Here is a 24098-nt window from a genome sequence, read left to right on the forward strand (position 1 = left end):
ACCTTAAGTTTACTTCCACCTAAGTATGTTCCATCATTCTCCCTATTTAGTCATCTGTCTTGCTGCTGAAAAACATTTAAACATCAAGCAGGCAGTAGAAAATTCTTTGACATTCAGAAAGACTATTGTTTAAACATATCCCTAATATAAAAGACAAATTGAACATTTGTAATTTCAGTATTGAAGTAAATATTTTTTTCACTGTTAATAGATACTAGACCAAAAAGCTGCCACCTTAACATGTATCTGTTTTTGTATGTGCATGTTCTCCTTCAATATCCTATCCTAAAACCTTTGTTAAGCCTGCAGGCATCTTAGTGTTGAGTTTAATTAACTGTTTCAAGTACACATTAAAGGAGCCTTACCTACACACCACTTAAGAGGACAGGAGTACTTGTGGCACCTTAGAGACTAACAAATTTATTAGAGCATAAGCTTTCGTGGACTACAGCCCACTTCTTCGGATGGGGCTGTAGTCCACGAAAGCTTATGCTCTAATAAATTTGTTAGTCTCTAAGGTGCCACAAGTACTCCTGTTCTTTTTGCGGATACAGACTAACACGGCTGCTACTCTGAAACCACTTAAGAGGTTAATGTAAGTAGGCCTAATCAGTCACCTATCTTCTGCAAGCTGGAAGAGGCTTGGGTAGGGAATACCATACAAGCATTAGGAGTCAACACCAACCTTCCCACCCCCTTATGGTGATAAGGAAAAAGTGTCTGTGTGGTGGCTTCTCCCAAGTCTTACATGGTTTGGGAATGGTGGTAGAGGAAGGCTAAAACATTTCTGCAGGTTACTGAGAGCTCTCTGACATAACTCTCTGGTGGGAAATAGGAGCTAGCTCCAGTCTGAAGCTGCCAACAAACCAAAATGTAGTTTCTGAAAAATCTAGTGTGGCAACTTTAAAATAAATCCCATTGTTCTGCATATTCCTTAAATATTAAACAGGAGCTCAATGAACCATAATCTGTGTTATTTGCCATTTGTATTGTGATAATGTCGGGTGTGGAGGGGGGGGTAGGGCAGGGGGAGGCATTGTGGTTAGGAACCCAATATGTTAGGGATTGTACAAACCCATAACAAAACCACAGACTTGCCCATTAGAAGAATTGTTGAGATTTTTTGGGATGTCAAATCATGTACCTAACTGATCTCAAATAAATCTAACCTTTCCCATAAAGATAATCTACCATCTTGAGACCAATATTTCATTGTGTTTGATTTATAGGGGGGGGGGGTGTAAAATTCAGGTTATAATGTCAACTTGAGTGCAAATTTAAAGGGACACTGGTCAAGCTGATATATTTATTTTAAGCTGATTTTTTTTAATAGAGTACTCTTGAAAAAATATGGCCTTAAGAGGTTGTTTTAACAAGGGGTTTTCTTCATTATTATTTGTATTGCAGTAGCTAGTAGCTCCGGTCATAGATTAGGACCTCGTTGTGCTAGGCATTTTACACACAGGAAAAAAAACAGTCCTGGCTTTGCTGTTAATATTTAGCAGGGTCTTTTTGGTGGACCCATATGCAACATTACGAAAGATGCTTGCAGACACTCCTCTTCCTGCATCACCTACTCTTTTATCTATGTATGTGTCTGGTTGTAGCCTCTTCAATTTCAATTTACTGATGAATACTCTTGCAAAGCTCTGAAAATGTGCTGTCAACCAAACAGAGAAACTGATTATATAACTGATGAGCAAGACAAGGTGGGGGAAGTAATATCTTTTATTGGCCCAACGTCTGCTGGTGAAAGACAAGTGTTTGAGCTTACTCAGAGCTCTTCTTCAGGTCTGGGAAAAGTACTGGTAGTGTCACAGCTACATACAAGGTGGAACAGATTGTTTAGCATATGTAGTTAACACATGTTGTGATAGACCATTCAAGGGAAAGTGGGGAGTTAACAGTGCTGCAGTAATAAGGCAAAAAAGGAGGGTCAGTGGATTATAGATTGAATTTATGGCTCATTAAAACAATGTCTTTACTGAGTCCGTGATTTTTAGTCTACCAAAGTTGTGAGTTTAAGCTCCCAGGTTTGTATTTTGAAGGTGATAAGCAGATTTCCTTTGAGGATGAGGGCTGAGAGGTCAGATAATTGACTGACTAGGGGGAAAAAAATCAAACATTTTATTCTTTAACCTCAGAGGAATTTTAGGTGCGACATTTATATCTACTACAGTTAAATTTTTCAGATAGAAATATGATTTGAGTTGACAATGTCTGACCCATTATGGAGTGCTTACTGTCATTTAATGATCAACAAGCTTTAGACACTGCAATAAGACTATTAAATGTGAAATATAGATGTGATTTTTTGCATTGAATTGAGCTGTTGCTTTAGGTATAATTAAAATAAATGTTTACATAACTAAAGGAAACCATTTAAATTTATAGCACTAAGTTTTTTCTGCATTGTTTAAGGGCATAAACATTCTGGTTCAAAGAACAGACTTGTAAGTGAGGATCCTATTGTTTTCCCCTTTGCATTTTAGGAATCATAGCCTGAGGAAATGTCATTGCCCTGTTAACTGTGTGACTCTCACTAATGTTAATTGGAGTCAGGCGTCCAGAAACTTTGTTCTGGTGATAACGCTAACATTTTGTTGTATGCATACTTTGTATTGCAAGTAGCTTTTATTAAATGTAATAAATGTGTAAATCTTGTGGTTGCATTTTAAGGAGCTATAATTCTGATATTATTCAGCACCTCTGTTTAGCAATCAGCAATGTTTAAATTACATAACATTTTTCTGCTTCATTTATAAAGCTTGCCTTACTGTCTTGGATCAACTACAAAGATGCTTTTAGTACTGTAGCTGCTGGAGTTTTCTAATAATGCAAAATGTTTTAGCTAATGTTTTGTATTTTATTTAAAGGGACATTGTCAACTTAAAAATCACACTTTTTGAAATTGTAATTGCTAGTATGTTCAAGTATTACCTAAGAATTTAATAAATTAAAGATTAGAAGAGAACTATATTTTATAATGTTCAATTTGTTCATGTATTTAACAACTTTTTGTGTATAGTCATTTTCACTGGTTTTCCACTGTCTAGTCCATTTTCCATATTGCTTGTGGGTTTTTTGTACAGTAACATTGGAGGAAAAAAGCATTTTCTGGTAGCATGAGGCTACAGTGTCAGCATTGGCTGTGAGACACAGACTTTGTCTTCACTGCAGTCTAATTTCGAGTTGGACATTACAAGTCAGTACAGCATGACCACACTGCAGAACAGCAGTTGAGTACCCCACATATGCAGTCACACACGGCATCAGTACTGGTACTGTATTCAATCCTGAAATGCAAAGATTTCTGAGTACATACCCTAGGGTTCACTTTCATAGGACACAGAGTATGTGGCAACATGTCTGACCCCTATGGAGATTGTTGGCAGAAATGGTCTAGGCCCACAAAATTGCCAGGACGCAAGCTGGTGTTCTGTTACCAACTTGTGCTGCAAGGAGGTAATCTGCTTGTCTTAACAACTGGGACTGACAGCTGCTGTTTTTTATTGAAACAGTTCTTTGGCGTGGCTTTGCAGAAGCTGCCACAAAAATAGGATGGAGGTGGTGTTTTGCCTGGGGAAGGCAGGGGCTTGCTGATACAACACAAGCCAAAAAGGCCAGCACTATGCAGATATGGCGGCATGGACCCAGAAAATGCTGTCTTTCATGGTAGACATCCCCAGGCACCCTAGGCAGACTGCTGCTTCTGGATCAGGGTCACAAGCACAGAGTGGTGGGACTACATTGTGAAACACAGGATGACCGGCAGGGTCAGGTCCAGAGCTTTTGTATGAGGAAACTACATTCATGGAGCTGTGTAAAGTGCTCACCAGCCCCGTCTTCCCCAGGCAAAACGTGTTTTGGGCAGTCCAGCCAGCATTACAAAGTTGAAAAGATGTGCAGAACATTAACAGGTGTAAGCAAGAATATATCAGTGCAAAATATTCAAGCAGCAAAGAGCAAAATAAACTGAAAATATTGATGTGCACTGTTACATCTAATGGAACTGTACATCATCAAGATACCAGTTTGTTCCCCTGCATAGGAATAGGGGCAGAACACAGCAGCTGATGGTGTGCAGTGCTATGGCTCATTGACTTGCTCTCCCACACCTAGACTTGTACATATGCTGGAAGACATGGTGTGATAGAAGTGAAGTGATGGGATTGGACAGGTGGGTAGGGCAGTAGAGCTTGGAATTGACTGGCTCATAATCCCTAAAAGTGTCTCAGACGTCCCTTTGAAATGCCATATCTTGCTCCCTCATCTCCCTATCATGGCAAAGACACTGTGTCACCATCTTTTCAGCCAGAGTTCACATCTCCTCTGACACTAGGTTCTCCTTTTTTTCACTTTGCAGCCCTCCCTTGGCCCTCCTGCTGTTGCTGAACTCCATTTTGTGATGCTGGTCTTACTGCCTGGAGAGTACCAGCTATTCTGTTGTTGGGCTCTTAGGCCTGGTCTACACTAACCCCCCAATTTGAAGTAAGGTACGCAACTTCAGCTACGTGAATAACGTCACGTAGCTGAAGTCGACGTACCTTAGTTCGAACTTACCGCGGTCCAGATGCGGCAGGCAGGCTCCCCTGTCGACTCTGCGTACTCCTCGCGCCGAGCAGGATTACCGGAGTCGACGGGGAGCACTTCTGGGTTCGATTTATCACGTCCAGACAAGACGCGATAAATCGAACCCAGAAGTTCGATTGCCTGCTGCCGAACCAGCGCGTAAGTATAGACAAGCTCTTAGGCTGTATAGCTGTTAGCTCACAGAGAGCAGGCTCTTAGGTGTCCTCTCCTCCCTCACTACATCCGAGCCTCTCTTGAAAGCTCCTAACAAACAAAAAGTCTGAGTCCCAACGTAGTTTTACATCCTTCCTGTGTAATTTGGTAAAAGAAACTGTAACTTTTATCTCATGCCATTCCATTCACTGCCTTGCTGTGATTGCTAGCTTCTGCCAGATTGGTTAAAGCACATTCCTAGAAAAAAAAAATGGTGAGTACCACAACCTTCCCATTAAGCAAAATTTTCACTGTAATAGAGGAGATTTTTCTTGAGAGGTGGGTGGGGAGATCAGTCCTGATGAAGCAGCAGCATTGGTGATTATTTCAAGCATAGTCTAAGCTGCTGTGGTGTTAGGTGATGTGGTCCAGTTGGAGATCCCAGTCTAGAAGGGGAGAGCAGATATTCCAGGGCTCGGACTGGAGACCTTCTGACTGTGCAAGGGAAATCTTTTTGTGTCTTGTAGTAGCTGAACTACAAAATGGCCAGAGGGGATTTGTGAGCTACGGGGGAGGCAAAGGGAGGCCTGCCTTGCACAGATATTGACCACAGGTATAGTGGAACTCTGACTTTACAATAACAATAATGGTTGTGCCCACATTTCCTGGCTGAGGTGCTATATCCTCCACTGGTTCTTCCATGAAAGGCTCCTCTACTCTACTGTGTTCACTGGAGTTTGGTTTACCAAAGAGATCCTGTGATTTGGGACCCAGGTCTTCTCCGGGCTGGCTGTTCACAACCAAGGGGGTGGCTTCTGTGTCTTTACAGACATCCACGTTGCAAGCTTGCACCCATCCTGACTTCACAGATGAGCTTAGGCTGAAATGAGAACTGCGCACAGGACAATGCTTAGAACACCATCCAGTGCCTCATAAAATGGGCAGCTCTCAGATGGCATGGGGTTTGGAACTGTTATTCTTGGCCCTCCAACCTTGAGCCCATTCATCTTCTCCCTGCTCCATTGTCTGGTCCAGTTGATCCCATGATTGGCCAACAGTTTTGGGGCTATGGCATCTTACAGGTGGGCAGTTCTCACTCCAGGGCAAAGGTCAACCAAGGTTTTAGTATCATCCTCTGGCTAGGTGGCAGTATGCCTGGCAAGCATTCTTCTCACTGCTGTGTTGGAGACCAGAGATGACAAAGTTGAAGGTACTTCAAACAGTGTGGGTCCAAAGATGTTGAGTAGAACTATAGGAAAGTAGCCAACTTCCAGAGCAAGGGGACAGAGCAAAGGAAGATGGCAAGATAGAGCATAGGATTAGGTGCTCTGGGGACTTCTGGCAAGGGATTGGTGGACCATTATCGATTGTTGTGACTGGTCGTAGCTGCACATTTTCACTGCAGACATTTAAAGTTAGCAAAAAGCAGCAAGCTAACATGTGGCTTAGCCCATACCTCAAAACATTGTCAAAACCGTATGGCAAGATTATGATATAACTGGAGGGTGTTGGTGTCTGACTATGGAGTGTGTTAATAAGAAAACTGGTGGTTCACAACAAGTTAATTCTCTAGAGAAGACAAAGCCCAGGTTACAATGTGGAGCATGACCACTACCTTTTGGCCAACAAGTGAAAAAACTTGGAGCAATGCTGAGTGATCACATTATACATTTAATGACTAAATCTTAGCTGTAATCATTTACACAGCCAGTCAAGAAAGCATGGAAAATATAAATTAAAATTCAAGTTCTTCTAGTTATAATTCAGGAAATCTCCTTGCCTTTGAATAGTTAAGATTAATATGAGGATTAGGCCTGCACATGAAGGAATGTAAAGCCTTGTCTGAATTTTCTTAATTTGGTACTGTAGATCCCTACCAGTTTTGAAGTGTATTTTTTTTACATCATTGTCATATGTTAGGATATAATCTATACATTCGTTTTATTTAGTCATTCAGTAATCATGTGTGTCATAACTAATTGTAACAACCATGCGACATTGGAAATAAAGGCTCTGCACATTGTTTTATGGTTTAACAAATGACTGCAACTTTTATTAGTTTATTCAAAAACCTGCAATAAGAATATTAATATAACCAAAAGCATGCCCTTCTTTTTATCCATCAGTAAAAGTTGAACAATGCAACCCTTTTGCTCTCTAGCCACAACAGGCTCAGAACCAAATTGGATACAAGTTACTCTTCCAGATAACATTGGGATTTGGTACAGACTAAAATTCTCAAATCTGATTTGTCCAGGGGTATGCCTACCTCTCTGCTCAATGTTAAAGTAGTTAAAGTCTCCTCATCCAAATGCTCACCACATAACATGGCCTCACTCCTGCCTCTGTACAGGAGCTTAGGATAGCATCTGGGCAGGATTATGCACTATAATTTCAATCGACCACCTGCCAAGTAATCCTGAATTACTCAAATCAGCTCTCAATATGAGATAATTTCTGACTTTGGATCTCTTATCCACTCTGAATAGCCTTCATCTTAAGACCTACTCTATTCCTTTGCAACAGACCAGTCTTGCCTAAATGAATGACACCTATGAGAAAGGCCCAGCCCGGTCACAAGGAAATACACTGTTGGCATCAGCTGGATGCAAAAAACATAAATACCTTATGCAAAAAACATAAATACAAACAACTGCTAACGCACTCCAAAACCAAGGCCAATGAAAGCAATAACTTTTTTTAAAATGGCAACAAATTGATAGCCAAGAAACAACTATCCTCATAGAGAAAAAGGGTGATTAGGCGACCTGGATGAATGAAGGATATTTACTGTATGGATTTTCCTATTTGCACACTTCTGTGGCACAGTCTTGGCTCCCTGATCCATTTAATGTCTCCTGGAAAACCAGAGAGAATCACAGCCCTATATGCCCACTTAAGGATCCTAGCTGGTGGAACCCAACTTGACTGGCCCCAGAAGCACCAAAAGAGGTGACTTTACGTGAACACACAAAATGCAGTCATAAGTGATGATTTAAAAACTGATTATATTCAGAATCATTAGCTCAAATATTCTGAAGAGCAGACAGCAAGGGCCACACCATCTCAACTGTGATTGGACAGCAAGGGTTTATCCAACGGGCTTTGATAATGTTCATCCCTCTAGGAGCTTGAATACCTGAAAACTCTTACACAGGTTGCGGAAACAGACAGGCACAAAATGAAATGCCAGTCTGGTGGGACAATACTATAGATAATGATAGAATCTTCACTATACTGACTTTACTGAAAACTGCATCACCTGCTCTTCTGGTATGGACCACAACAGGAGAAAATCTGGTGGCACTCTGAACACCATGAACTCAGAAAACCTACTATGTCGATTGTTCTAGTCCTAGCTATAATCTCTCTCTCGCTCTCATTTGGTATCTGACACAGAGGCAGTTAATAGAGACCTTCATTGCTTTTACTCAGAGATTGCTCTGCTTTCTCCCCAGCCAGATCTAGGCCACTATAATGGCTATATAGCATATGGTGGTGTGGGATATATTGGGGTTTAGCACTGGCAGTTCTTGCTCCTCATCTTGTCCTTGCCGCTCTGTTTTGTCTGTTCTTGCCTCCAGTCCCCCCCAAAGGTTTCTGGACCAATTTGAAAGTAAGGAAAGGTAGGGAACTGCATGACAAGCCTTGTAGCCCACAGTTCTCTGATCACATTTAGGCAACCAGTGCTGCAAGCCACGTGGTGCTAGCAGCCAGTAGCTGGTACATTTTAAAATGTAGCACCTCAGAAATTGGTGCTATGTGAGAAAAGGTGAGAGTGGTATCGCTGGAACAGGCGTGCTGGAATAATTTGTATAGTGAAGGTTCTGAGAGCCATTGAACCAAACTGTAAACCCTGTATATGATAGAAACCAATTCCAGCCAGTGGGTGTGGCAGCACCCCCAGCACCTATTAGTTGGAAAGTATAAAATCCCCATTGTCCCCTACTCTTAAGCCTTTCAAGCCCCATGTGCAATCAAGAATTATTTTACATTTTTATAAAGCTCCTACATATATATTCTAACCTTTATCCCACATGATCTCAAAGAACTTTACAAAGTACAAAGGTTGTTTGCAGTGTTGTGTTAGGCCCATGATATTAGAGAGAGACAAAGTCAGTGAGGTAATATTTTTTACCGGACCAACTTCTGTTGGTGAGAGAGACAAAGTTTTTGAGTTTACAAAGATGTCACTTCACCAGCCACTGTGTACAGCCCAGCAACATGATTCTCGAGAGTAAGTGAAGAATGCTACATTTAATTGAAAATTAAGGAGAAATTTAGCAAGACAAAGTACAATTACTGAGGATGCAGTTTGGTTGTGACACTCAAGCTACTTTTGCAGATGTATAATTGGATCTTTAATTATCATTAATTTGTATTACCATAGAGCCCGTCATGGACCTGGACCCCATTGTGCTGCTAGGCATTGCACACAGAACAAAATGATGGTCCCTGCCCCAGAGACAATGTAAATTAAATTACCACAAAAGGGTCAGGATGTCAGTTTTAAATTTAATCTAAAGTGCACTTTCTTCAACCATTCCCCCCATTATTTTCAGTACTAACCATTCGACAATCGTTAACTAAACTAGTGACAGCGCGGAAGGTCCCCTTTCCACCCGCTTGACTTCGCGGGCTCTGCTTAACTTACACCACCTACCAGCGTCCTTCCCCTTCCATTGCCGGTAACTTGTTACTTACCACTTCCGGCCACACAAACACGCCAGGGCCCTATCTTCCAAGCCAATCAGCGCCCTGCTCTGTGCCTCCACCAGCAGCACCCCCGTAGATCACGTGACCCCTTTGCCTCGGCCTTGGGGGGAATGTCAGTAAGTTATCGCGAGAAGGGACGGAAGCCTGTTGGGGACCTGGCCTTTAATGTGCGGTTCGACCCGTCTGCCCGGGGTGAGTTTGTAAACAGAGCGCGGCGAGGGGAGCCCGGCAGCGCCTCCGTGGCGTTGTAGTGGGGTTGGCGCGCGGCAGCGCCGCAGCCGTAGCGGGCGGGTGAAGGGGGCGGCGCGGGCTGGGCTAGGTGGGGGTGCCCGGGAGGCATTAACATGGCGTCGCTGCTCTCCACAGAGACCCCCGCCCCCACCCCGGCCTGTGGCCCCCGCTGCCCGTAGAGCCGCGGGGTTCGGGCCGGAGCCAGCGCGGAGGAGACCGTTACCCGCCCCCGAGGTAGGGTAGTGCCCGCGCCTGCCCCAGGGAGAGGCTCCAGAGCAGGGCGAGGCTCCTTTCCCGGAAGCGGGTTTCCCTGACAGGTACAGCAGGTTCTCACCCCGTCCCTCGGGGCGGGGGGGCTGAGGGGTGCAGCGAGGCCTGCCCCTCCCCCTGCTGCTGCCACAGCCTCTCTTCGCCTGTGTCTGCCCTTGGTAGGGCGGAGGGAGACAGAAGACCCCAGGTGCCCCTCAGCAGCTGCCAAGAGGGGAGGGCAGAGCTGTCCTGCCTAGAGGGGGCTGCGTGGCCTGTGTCTGTTTCCGGCCTGGCCTGGGTTGTGGTGGTCTGCATGGGCCCATCACCATTGTGTCTGTGGTGAGTGGGAGCTGGACACTCTGTTGCCAATTGTGTGTTTTTCCTCTAGGGTCCTCTCAATAGCTAAAACCTCTGACCTACTTGTGGCCCACCAAGAAGACGTTTTATGTGAGGCAGCACTGGTGTCCAGACATTCAAAGCATGATGGTTATATTCTAGGGCTTGAAAATCTTCCCTGATGCGATCCTCTCTTGCCTCAGGATTAAGTTTGCTAATTGGAGGTAGGGACTTCATGTGCTGCCACCTCCCACCACCTATTTAATTTACATTGCAACCTCTTGATTTTCCCCCACTTATAAAATAATTCTGGTCTTGCAAATAAAATCAGTTGGGATACTCCTATCTCACATGTATTCTGGTTGCCTTTTCTTCTCCCCCCTCCATTCATCCCCCAACTAAATTGTTTGTTCTTTCCAAAAATAAATACATTTTGATCTCTTTCTTTGACCCCACAATTAATGGGTTTTGGGGTCCCCCCCCCTTTAACTAGTAAATTCTAGGCTGTCCGCTTCTCCAAATAAAAGAAATCTGGGCATTTTGTTTTCTACCTTCCACCCTCCACCCCCTTTAGCAAAATCTTTGTTAAAATCTCCCTTATATCCAAGTCAGTGAATTTGGATTTCATTCCCTCTATTGCCCCAAGCTGTCTTTGAGTGCAGGAGTTTAGTAGGACTAAAACAAACAAAAATAGCCTCTTATATGGCTACTGAGAATATCCTCACTTACATTAGATATAAATTATCATGCTTTAGAGCAGTGGTTTTCAAGCCTGTGGTCCCCTGGGGGGGGCGCAGACTATGTCTAAAATTTCCGAAGGGATCTGCACCTCCATTTGAAAGTTTTTAGGGGTCTGCAAATGCAAAAAAATGGTGAAAACTACTGCCTTAGAGTATAAGACAGCCACTAGCAGATGGGCTGAGGAAAAAAATCTCCTATGGGCAGGTTATTCCATAACTCTTAAATGCAAGATTTCTTGAATCTTTCTCTGAAGTATTGGTAGTGGCTATTATCAGAGGCCCCAATATGGCAAACACTTTTGCATATGTTTAACTTTACAACTAGTAATAGCCCCATTGGTTTAAAACAAATGTTTGCAGAACTGGGCTAGAGTGAGGATGTTGGATTAGGTAGAACACTGCTCTGATCTGGTAGTTATAACATCTACTAAAACACCATTGTGAAAATAACATTTAGCATTTATATAGCATATTACAGATTCAAAGGGCCTCATTGCAATGTGTGAAGTTTAAAAAAAAAATACACTAAACTTTACTGGGGTTCCTTATTACATTAAAGGTTATTGACAGAAATTTAAATGAATAATAATATAAATGCATTTTTTTGGAGGGATGGGTGGGCAACTTACTTGTTTATTATCATTTTATATTTGGGTAGTTAAAGTTGTACATTAATATTTTGATCTTCATTGCACATTCAATATCTTAATCCTGATTTGGAGGTTAGTAAGCCTAATTTTGTTGGTATATCTGTATTCTTTTTACTAGGAATTTTTGTAGCCATACAGATTCTGCCATATATCCTTCTTTCTACTCAGAAATTTTGTCTTATTTGATTGCATTAAATCTTTTGGGTTCACTGCTGCTTCCACACCTGTATAACCTAATCTGTTTGGTTTTGTATAGGATATACCCAGATAATACTGTATTCCCTTAACTTTTGACATTCAGCCGTGTTTCCGATGTGCCTATTATGTCATGGTCTTCTTCCATTTTTATCCATTCTAGTTTCTTTGGTATTTTTTTCTTTGTTTAAGCTTCTTGTCTGTAGATATTTAAGACCAAAAATAAAAGCTATGTGCCAATCTTTAACTCTTAGCTGACACACGTTGCTTTTCTGAAATTTTATCTGATCTCAACCTGGCGTGCCTCCAGTTTTAAAAAAATGTTTATCAAATTCCCACTTAAAAAGAACCCAGTGAAGACGTTCACAGTAACAAGCATAGTATGGTTCAGTATTATTTAGTAATACTTACTGAAGTCATCAAGTGGCATGCATTCGCTAGCTTATTTAACTGCATGATCTTATTACTGTTTGCCCTGTCCGCTCTTCAACCATCCCTAGTTGCTTGTTACTCTCACTTGTTACATCTTGTCTTAAATTAGACTGTATGCTGTTATGAGCAGGTACTGCTTTCCTACACATATGTCCACCTAGCACAAAGGGTCCCTGCTCCTTCTTGGAGTTGTAGGATGTTACTGCAGTACATATAATAAATAAAAACAACTTTTTATAACACCAAATGTAGATTCTCCTGGTGTTAATGGGACACTGATAACCTACCAATCACACTTCTATGTGAAATAGCTTTACTGGTGTTACAAGAAATACCTATGAAATGCTGGCCCTATCAGTGTCAATGAGAGTTTTGCCATTGACTTGAGTAGGGACAAGATTCATACTCAGTGACTTAGGGCACAGCTGCAGCTATGCCACTGTAGTGTAGGTTAAGTCTACATTTAAAATTCTACAGTGGCACAGCTGCATTGCTGTAGCACTTATTGCAGCATCTGGAGGGATTCTCGCATCACTGGGAGGGTAACTAAGGGTGGTAACTAAGTTGACTGAAGAATTCTTCCATCGACCTAGCACTGCTTACATGCAACTCTCAGGGATGTGGATTTTTCACACCTCTGAGAGACGTAGCTAAGCTGATGTAGCTTTCCATTGCAGACCAGCCCACAGACACTTGCTACAGCGACAGAAGGGGTTTTTCCATTGCTGTAGTAAATCCACCCCATCAACAGACAGTAGCTAGGTGGATGGAAGAATAGTGGTGTTTATGCCAAGGCTTAATCACATCTTTCTGCAATGTAGCTTGGTCAACATAAATTTTAGATGTAGAATCAAAGAACCATAGGGTCGAAGGGACTGGAAGGGTCATCTAGTTTAACCCCCTGCCAAGATGCAAGATTTGGCATGTCTAAACCACCCAAGACAGATGGCTATCCAGCCTCCTTTTGAAAACCTCCAGTGAAGGAGCTTCCATGACCTCCCTATGCAGTCTGTTCCATTGTCCCATTGTTCTTACAGTTAGGAAGTTTTGGCTTTGACTGAGTCCAAGAAGTGTAGAACACCTCTATCTGTAGGTAAATGCAGACAAGTTTCACAAAAGAGTGCTCGAAGTGGTCAATTCTATTATTTGGGTAAAGACACTTCTAAAGTCTACTGTTTTGTATAACAGAAATCTTACCAGTGAAACAGTTCTTCATGACAAAAACTCAAAAATGATTATTTGTATCAAATTAATAGCTATATGATAGTGTGAAACAATGTAGAAGTGAACCAATTTTCTGGCTTTATTAATAAAGTTGAAACAGTAAAAATGACCTAGCATTATTGTAGTGACAGAAGATAAGAGTTTTCATTTTTGATTAATTGAATTTCCGTGAGAAATTTTGAGATTTAAGAACCCAGACAGGTGAATTCAGAAGATAAATCATAATTAACTTAGAAAAGAATATTATTCTGGGAATGTCTGAGAGAACTAAAATTTTATTTTTGCCAAACTGTAAGTAACCTTTGTTTCCAGATTCAGCTAATTATGTAGTGTATCATAAGATGTTGTAGCAGCTTCAGTAACAGTAGAAACAGAAATGTTGAACGGTAATGTTTTTAAGGACATAAAATGCACTTTAGTAGAGAATATGAATGTATTTAAACTTATTTTTATATCCTGTCACCCAAACTCGCATTTGCTTGCTTATTTGATCCTTCCCTATATTTGTATCAGTATTAGTAATTTGACTTTTTCATAATCCTATCAAAAAACCCCAACAAATAAAAAATTATCCCTTGCATATTGCCTGCAGTGTTTACCCTTCCACTTGCCTTTCACACAGAAATTTCGCCTTTATTCCAGCTCTGTCTCTGTCTCACCAAAGTCATACTCTCCTTGTTCCTCTGCACACACCCCATTCCATAATTAGGTCTGCTGATTCTGTTGGGCTGTGTACTGGATCTTTCTGCATCAGGTCATTTGACAATCTGGACAAATGGGTTTCCTTCTGCTTTTTCGATTTGGTAGGCAAATGTGACCAATCACCAGCTTCAAACTTTTTTTTTTCTTTCTGTCCAGCTGCTCCTTCTGCATGGTCTCTCCGCTGCTTTCTTCTTGGAACCTCACGGGGCAGTTAGCCATTCAGACGGGCAGAAAATGCTGTGGCTGTTTGTGCTTAGATCTCTTCATGATGCTGCACTTGTTACATCCCCTCTTGCTCTTCCTCAAGATCCACTGGAGCAAGCCCAACTTTAAATTTTCTTCCCAGGGCAAACAGAATGGCCTCTTACAGCAAGGCAAATAGTGGCAGCAGCAAAATAGGAGGCTGGCTCTCCTTGCCTTTAGGTAGTGAGTCCTCCACCCTCTGCACAGCTCCTGTCTCGTTAGTCAGTGTTAGGAGCTTAGGCTCCTTAGGTTCCACTCCCATCTCAAATGAGACAGTGTGTACTGCAAATTCTCCTGAACTACATTCTGAGGGCCTCACTTCCTTTAGCACTGTCTTTTTATGACAAGTGGTTTTTCAAAATGGAGCCCACCCTACTCATTTGCAGTCCTACAGGCTTCAGTGACCAAGCCCCCACTCTCCTTTGCAGGGACAGAACATTGCTCAGAAGATCCACTTGTGCAGGGACTCTGACACACCACAGAAATTGTCATTTAAGCATCCCTCCACCCTATACGAAAGCCTCATGGCAGTACACTGGAGCACATCCTGTGCTAAGGAATGCACGGAGTTGGCTTGGAAAGAGTATAGCTGGGTGGTAGAACAATTCTTGGAAGCCAGTAATAATTTCTCTGCCTAGTAAGTTTGAACATCAGATGAAAACCCATTGGTCCAGACTTTCAAATACTTTGTCTCAGAAGGTTGACTTATAGTAGGGAAAATCTCGTTTGTGTTTTAAACACCTGAACCCTTCCTTTTCACTTTTGTTTCAGATCCTATGGTGGTGGTATACAATAGGTCTATTAAAATGAGGTATTTACCCACTTCTTTGTGGAGGGTGGATTTTCCTGTAAATGTGAAACAGTAAATATATTTCATTTTGTTTCAGCTTTCCGCTTGTGTTCTAGGAATCTGAGAGAAGCTGTTCCAGCCCCTCCAGGTCAGTGCAGCTGTGACTTTTTTTGTTTTTTTTTTAAACTAAAAATTTTAATTTGTTTTATTTTTCATTATTTATTAAGTAGTTTAATTTGGGAGACTTTCCATCTACCAACTTCTATACTTAAGTGAAAGGTGTGACTTTCAAAGATGCTTAAAATCATCCCAATTCTCCTCCCCTAGAAATAATGGTATAATTCCCATTAACTTCAGTGGGAACTGAAATTAGGCTAAATTGGAATGCTTTTTAAAGTCTCACCCAGAAAGTATAAAAGTGTAGCAACCGAGCTAGCATTTAGAACCCTGTTACCTATTTTGAGTTGCATTGTTTCTTTTTGGCTCTAGAAGAAGATACTGCTTTTAACATTAGATAATTTTAATCCAGTAAACAAAAAAAATGGAACCCCTCTCCGCTTCCTCTTTTGCCCCTTTACCCCATTCAAGCTAACATTCCCCATGGTAAGGTTCGAAAATTAATACCTACACTTAAAGTAAATATTTTAAATAAACATACTTTCCTGTGTTCAGTTTTTTATTCTTATAGTCTGCACCACTGCTTAGTTTATTGTCAATCACCTAAACGGACCTTTTGTTACATTTGTATTCTTATCTGAAAAAGACATTGTACGAAAAGAAAAATCAGGAATTAAATAAAACAAACATGCCTTTTTTTATTTTTAAGTGACCATTCTTCCTTGCCTGCTCTGGCTTACCTGTCCAGTATTTATTTTAATTGTAGTACAATAAACATTTAAGGATACAGTTTAATGCCCCTTCAAATCCAAGAGGTCTGCATTAAACATTTTTTATTAAAAGAATCTAGGGTAATTTTTCTGTGTATATAAACAAAGTCATGAATTAATTACAGCAGTGCAGACCAAGTGGGCTACGAGCAGTCACAGCGCATATAGTATGTTTCACTACTGTTTAGGTAGCCTAATAGCTCAAAGAAATGTTCAGTTTCTGCATTTAAAAATAGTGTTTGCTTTTACATTTTCAGTGTATCATGATTCTCAGTTATGGGCTACCACTCATCCACCCTTAGTGGTGGAAAAGAAGAGAACAAGAGAGATGAATGGATTTTGATGTAATCTGCAAAAAACAAAATAATTAAACATTTAAAATGTTAAAACTTCAAATACAGTATAGCAAGTACTCTAGCTAACGTCCACTCCACTTCCATTTGCACTCTTTTCTTTTTAAGAAGTTTTAAGTGAGATACTTTGGGCTTGATGATTATGCTTTGCATTTACATAGAATGTCATTATATTATTTATTATTTGTATTACCGTAGTGCCTAGGAACCCTAGTTATGTCAAAATAACTTAATCTTGATGAATTCATGTTTATAAAGTATTAGCCTTTTGCTTGCAGGACAGGTGTATGGAGCTTGTTCATTTGATACAGTGAAATTTGCCCTGTAGTTAAAAGGCCCAAGAAGACACGCACTAGATCAACAATCATTGCTATAAGTTCTGTATGTTGTAAATCATTAATCATTTCAGCATTTCTCGTAGGTGAGATGCACTGTTGCCCTTCAGACTGTGTTTAAAGTGTCACCTATATTGGTAATGAAAACCTGTCAGAGAAACAAGTTTAAAACAGTTTGCTTGGCCAGTGTGGATTCTGTATAAGCTTTAAAAAAAAAATTCTAGATTCAAAAGTGAAAAAATCTAGAGAAATGGTTTTTAAATGCTTACACTATTATGCCTTTCCATACCAATCAGACAAGCCATGTTATTCTGAACTGCCATTGTGGATAGGGCTTGAGTCTCATGCTAAATTATGTTGAATTCTGTAGGGAGGCATTCTGTATGGGTACAGTAATTGACAGATGGGTAAATACTACTTTTAAACTCTTATTTTCTTAGTTTACTGTACACTTATTTAAATATGTGGCTATGGTCAGAGAAACAGGAAGACAAGTGTGGAAATATTTTTCTTACAAGCCCAATCAATATCTAACCAAGAGCCAGTCTAATTTTTGGGAAATCATTATGCAAGTGGTCTTGATCAAGGTCACCTGCTCTGGCTGCCTAACATTGACTGGGTTCTTTAGTTTACTTGTATCATGTGTATAAATAATACAAGGACCGCAGGGCTGTCTCACAAGTACCTATCAAGGAAACAACTTCCTTTTTCCCGTTTCCATTTGCTGTATCTTAAACAGATTATTTTGGTATCTGAAGGCCTACTATGTTGCTTCCATACATCTCTCCCCATGTAGGACTAACATCAAAGCATACACATGAAGGCCAGGGATGAGGCAATACAACATACCAGTAGACAGACAGGTAGAACTACATAAGCCAAATGCCTTAGGGTAACATGGCTGAAAGAGGCATATGATTCCAAAGGATACAAAATGCAGCTTCTCAGATCATCTTCCTGGGTCCATTATCCTCCTCCTGTTTCACTGCATCAAAGTCAAGCTTCTTGTCCTCACCTTCCAGAACCTTCAGAATTCTGCCCTAGCTATGTGCTTTCGCTTGTCTCTCATAACATTAAACGCAGCTTCTCTGTTCTGTTAACTATGCTAGTCTTGTTTAGCCATTTGTCACCTTCTTATATATGGATATATGCCTCCGCACCTCCTTCCATGCTGCCTCTTACATGTGGAACTTATTCTTTGAGCTGATCCCATAAGGCCACAGATTTCTCAAGTCCCAACTCTGCCCTGACACTTAAATCAGTTATTAATTATGACTCAGTTGAATGGCAGATGAGAATCATTGGCACTTACTATACAATAAAAAATCTGCAAATATATGTATGTACATCAAAATTGTATATATTTGATTTCTGTATCCCTCTCCCTTTACCCATCATATCCCACTTGTAATCTTAGATTATGAACTCCTTGGAGCAGGGAGTATTACTATGTGTTTTTGCCCTGCTAGCATTAGGGGACAAAATCCTAGTAGAGGCCTTTGGGCACTACTATTATATAAATGTTCAATTACATTTTTAAAAATTACATTCAGAGAACTTTAAGGTTGCACTATCAAACACTCGGAAGTTTAGGAAATGCCAGAACTAAGATTAGTTGTGCAACCTTAATTCAGCCCCCTTGTGCATATTCATTATAATACCACCAGTGGACCAAATTTGATGAATCCTGAAGCATATTGATCATATGCTAAGAAGATTATAATAGTCTTCAACTGTATGATCACATTTTTTTTCCCCACAGACCCTCAGCCTTATTCAAAGTACAGGATGACTGGTCCTCTGGAGATGAGCCAAGGTTGTGGCGTGAATGAGGCTATTGTTTGTAGGATCCCTTCCTCATTTGTTGCATAAGTTGGAAAGAGTGTAGTGAATGAAGCGGGGAACTGCAGGAAGAGAGAGAATGAATTTGTGATTAAGGCAGCTGAATGCTACTCTGGGATTGGATTCTATCTCTGCTACTGCCACAGGATTCCTGTGTCATGTGCAGCAACTCTCATAAGCCAGATTTTTCACAGGTGGTCATTACTTGTTTGTTCCTCATTGTTTGGTGTCTAACTTAACATTAGGGGCTTGATTTGCAAATATTTTATTTTATTTTATTTAAAGGAAAATTGAAAACACAGAGATTTAATTGTTGAGCTAGATGGGTGGTCTGAAGGATTGGAAACTTTACCTCCACATCAGAGACCACTACCACTAGAGCTAACAAAGTAACTGGTAGCAATCATAGTAGTATGCTGTGATTCTCTTTGTGGAGCAGCCACTTGGTGGGATTGAGACACACTTTGAGTGGGTTTCAAAGATTTTTCCTGGCTAACAGAGGAATGTTGAGATTCAATAATCCTGCATTTTATTCCAGGGTCAGGATGGGTATATGTTCTTATGGTTTTCTTTACATGACACTCTTATTTCTGACTCTTGCATTTGAGTCTTGTTGCTTTCTCCTTTTCCATGGTGCCTGTGCTGGGCAACAGCAGGGAACCATTGAGATTGCAAGAGGGATAATCTGTCTCTTGTGTTCCGGCCCCTGGCAGTTGGGAAAAGCAATTGCAGAGAATGACCTACTCAGCCCCCTGGGCTAGAGCATGTTCAGTGCAGTTAAAAACAGGAGCTGTGTAGGGGTGGAGTTTGCTTAGTACAGATGGACTATTTGGAGAATTTAGCTGCCAAGCTCTAGCAAGCTTCTATGGCACATGTGCAAATGGTGATTTTTTTCAGAAGCTTCTTTATCTTTAAGCCTAAAGATTGCAAAGCTTGTCAAAATACAATTTTTCAGATGTCTATCACTCATAAAACTACCTTATGCTGTGTCCTGCAATAAAATAATGTTAACAGAGGCCAGATTAGCTTTGACTTTTGTCCAGTGAATAGTTCACTTCAATAAAACTTATTTCTTTTCCTTTCAAAGCAAAGAGTCGAACCATTTAAATTTTGGTTCAGTTGGGGTTTAGCAATGTTTCCTAACTCTCTGGTTCAGACACTAACTTAGAAAACTTTGAACCTGTTTGAACTGGTTCAGATACATTTCCTGCAGATTGTCACACACTCTTAGGCTTGCATTGTAACTCTTAGAAAAGGAATATTTATTATTGTATTCTTCAGGAACTTCTCAATGGAATTTCATTCAAAATATTTTGTATGCAGAAATGTATCACATTTTCAAACTATGATCTGGGTTGTTGGATTAGGATAAATCACAAGTTACATAATACCAATATCCCATGTTATCAAGGACATACCTGAGGGACTAGGTAGGAGCAGCCTCAGTTGGGGCTGGGAGTGATTAGCAATTGGGCCAGCAGTATGGCCAGAGCAATGTACTGTATTTAGTTGGCTCTGTGTGTTTAAGCCAATCACCTCAAAAACTTAATGCAACTCAAAACATTCCAAAATTCTTGTAAGATTAAAAAAGAAAGATGAAGTTATGAAGTAATTTTTGAAATCAGTAATGCAAAAAAAAGGTAGCAAAGGAAAGCAGCAGGCCTATTAAACAGTAAAAAATTCACCACCAGGGAACTGCAAACATTACAATCAAGCAATATGAAATAATTCTGTTATGAAAAACAAACAAACCTCCTTGACGTAGTGGACAGAGGGGAGATGTTCTAGGCCCAGTCAGGGAGGTGAGGTGATAATGGGGTTTTTATTAGTCAGAAAAGAACTGATACAGCACCTCTCCCCTTTCAGCTAGAACTCCCTTCACTTCCTTCCTCCTTTCAGGCCCCTCAGAGTCCCTCCGTTCCTCCTTCAAGTAGCCTCCCATAGCATAACACAATAACTGAACCTGTGCAGGGTGACTATTGGAGTGGCAGCAGGAAGGAACTTCAGTGCCAGGGAAACAAAGCCATGAACAGCCTGGAAGAACAGTGAAGCCTTACATTCTCAAGTCAAAACAAAGGTCCTGTGTTCCACACTCCTCCTGCCTCACCCACCATGTCTGAAGCCTGAGTTATTGGCCTCTAGCACTCACCAGCAAGCAGGAGGAGATGGTGAGGGGAGGGAAGTGTTCTCTTCCATGGGGAGTCCTCTACCCGGGCATAATTAATTGAGAACTACCAATCCCAGAATACTTTTATCCCCCCTCCTCCTCCTCTCATTTCCGGTTGCTTCTTGGGAAGTGTAATCTGTGCTTCTCTCTCTCTGTAAGGTTGGCGCATCCTGAGAAGACACTCCCTACCGCCTGATGATTGAACCTGTTACTTTGAACTGGTTACTGGTTTTTGTTTTTTTGGGTTTGATTCCCATTTGGGATCAATATGAGTCAGAGGTTTTCAGTCTGGGGTCAGTTCTAGTTCACTCATAAAAACTTTTCTAAATCGGTTTTTGATTTCAGTTCAACTTGTTTCAAAGGGATTGACTTTTGATCAGAAATTAAATATAAAAAATAAAGGATCGTTTCCCTCTCCACCCAATAGATTTAAATCAGATAATCACTCTATATGCTATTTTATATTGTCCTAATCCTGTACTAAAAGGGAGAATAGGCTGGGGTCTGCATCTCTTTCACTCCTCCACCCCTCCCCCACCAGTATGGGGATGTACTGTTTTTACCCTCTCTCCGCGGCTGGGAGGGGGACATGCTGTACACACCCACACAAAGCCCTGTAGGGATGGGGACAAGCTTGCAAACTCAGCTGCTGGTTCTGGAGCCCAAACTGCGCTTTGTTAAGAGTTACGAAAATTTCAGAGTTACGGACAATCTCCATTCCTGAGGTGTCCGTAACTCTCAGGTTCAACTGTATTTGGAACAAGCTAGATCTGCTAGAGGCACTCTGATACTGTACTATTTCGTCTGGTATGGAGTTAGCTTGCCCCTTTGAAGATCAGCAACAAGGTATACTGTCATGGTGGACAGATAGAGGCAGTTGTGCCCTTTCTAATTCTTTATCATGATTGTCTTCAGACTTTTGGAAATCCTAAAGGCTACAAAGCTGCTTCAACCATCTCCAATATAGGAGTTGTCCACCAGTGCCCCTTGGAGAGAGATCCAGCAATGTTTAGTTAATTAATGTCAAGGCCTAACTGAGACTAGCCCATGTTAGATTTGAAACTGAACCAAGAAAAAAAAATTCGGAATGGAGTACAGCAGAACTGGGATGACGTTCTCTCTGGGAAGACTTTCAAGCATCCATTGAAAAATTCAAGAGGACTACATATTCCAATATCCTCTTAACAATGCTATCTATAGTGTAGCCTGGAGTTTAGACAAATTCTTTTTTGTGCCATGGCACTTGCCTGTGTTCCTGTAAATCTTTACAAAAATGATGATGATAGTACATATCAACAGCCTGCTTAACAGTTCAACAAATACTGAATGCCTTCGGAAACCTGGGACAGGTCATGAACTCTTTGAAGGGAATAGCAGAACAATTTCAGTCCATGGTTTGTCTTGGCATTCACACTCTGATATGTCAACCTGTCCCTCAGCAGCCAAAGTCAGAGATTCTTAAGTGTTTCTTCTTGGAATAATCTCCTCTTTGCTCCTGATCTGAGGTAGTCAAAGTCCTTTACTGTTGAACGTGTATGTAACAGAATCAACACCTTGGAACCTCTTGCACTATATCTTTGCTGCTTCTGCAGTTAAGTGCTTATGGCTAGTATCACTAGCTCTCCTTTATTATGTGTGTAGTAGCCAAAAGATCTATCCAATGGTTGTGAGACAAATTTAGTAAAGGGGAGTGGGATCTCTACCCTTTTGGAACAGGTCTGTCAGCAGTGGATATCAGTGACATACATCAGTGATGAAGGCCAGTTTAATGGATCTATCTGAAAACCGTTGAGCTGTCTCATGTCTAAAGGTTAGTGATGTACTAGAGAGAATATACATCCAGTGAAAATTTAGGCATTTCCAAAGGTCTCATGACCTTCAGCGTCCAAACTGTTGAAGGAGAAGCAGATTTGATCTGTGCATAGCACATTCTGTTAATAAAGCTGCCATTGCTTGCTTCATCTAGCAAAGCAGTAGTTGAAACCACCATTCATTGGAGCTGCCTAAAGATACTTTTTTTCAATGATATTTTCTTAAACTTCTGAATCTATTTCTTATGGGGGTTAAATAAACTTACGGGCTGGGAGTATGTGTCATTTCTCAGGTCATCAAGCAGTTTGGTTGCTTCATTTCGTTATCATCTATCTCCGAATGTTAAAATGGAGTGGCCTTGTAATGACCTCTTGAATCCACAAATACTATCCACTACCTATCCTGTTCTTGGTTACCTAGAGAAGGAGGTCTATGGATGTTTTTGGTTTTGTTTTGGTTTTTTTGAATCCGCTGGTCTGAAGAAATACAATTGCATTTTCTTTCACCATCCCTCTCTTTGCTTCTGTCTTCCTCATTACATGTTTTTTTTTTTTTTTTTAAATCTGTCTCTGTATCTCAGATGAACCAAATCAGACTTATCTTTATAAGTAGATCTTATTCTTCTTTGGTATCATGATACTTGCAGGGATCCAGATAAGAGAAATTTCATTAGAAACAGTCTGAATTTTGTTTTTGTTTTTCTTCTCAGTAGTGTTCCTGTATTTTTGTTCTGGATTTTTTTCCCACCTCTTTGAGATTTTAGATTAATTAAAGAATTGTGGTTTCTCTTTTTTATACACTGCCTTCATGTAAATATAGACAGTAGTGAAACTCGTGTGTTAGAGGAGCACTCAAGTAAGACAAGGCAATGGCAAAGAAGCTAAATGAATTATTTGCATTGGTCTTCGGTACAGAGGATGTACAAGATACCCACATCAGTGTTGTTCTTTTTGGATGACAGCTCTGAAGTACTGTCCCAAATTGATGTGTCAGTAGAAGAGATTTTAGAATAAATTGATAAATTAAACAATAATAGGTCACCAGGACCAGATGGTATTCACTCAAGAATTCTGAAGGAACTTAAATAGGAAATTGCAGAACTATTAACTGTGGTATGTAGCCTATCACTGAAATCGGCCTCTGTACCAGAGGAAGGTAACTAATGTTAACAGTTTTTAGAAAGGGCTTTAGAGGAGATCTTGGCAATTACAGGCTGGTAAGCCTAACTTTGGTACTGGGCAAATTGGTAGAAACTATAGTAAATAATGGAATTGTCAGATACAGATAAACATGATTTGTTGGAGAAGAGTTGCAATGGCTTTTGCAAAAGGAAGTCATGCCTTGCCAATCTATCAGAATTATTTTCAGGAGTCAACAAGCATGTGGATAAGGGTGATCCTATGGATATGGTATGCTTGGAATATCAGAAAGCCTTTGACAAGGTCCCTCACCAAAGGCTCTTAAGGAAA

At 40.8% G+C, this 24098-nt stretch overlaps 1 protein-coding gene across 1 annotated transcript in view; it reads left to right on the plus strand.

Annotated features, from left to right (window-relative positions):
• Window positions 1–9546: 9546 nt before the first annotated feature.
• The window catches only part of ATF2 (activating transcription factor 2), a 78399-nt gene continuing 63847 nt past the window's right edge, over window positions 9547–24098 (plus strand). The window contains exons 1-3 of the mRNA XM_054043841.1: window positions 9547–9633; window positions 10310–10481; window positions 15331–15381. The gene's annotated coding sequence lies outside the window, so the exon portion shown is untranslated. The remainder of the gene's footprint in view (window positions 9634–10309; window positions 10482–15330; window positions 15382–24098) is intronic.

This window comes from Malaclemys terrapin, chromosome 11 (assembly GCF_027887155.1).
Source record: "Malaclemys terrapin pileata isolate rMalTer1 chromosome 11, rMalTer1.hap1, whole genome shotgun sequence".
Classification (NCBI taxonomy): Eukaryota; Metazoa; Chordata; order Testudines; family Emydidae; genus Malaclemys; species Malaclemys terrapin.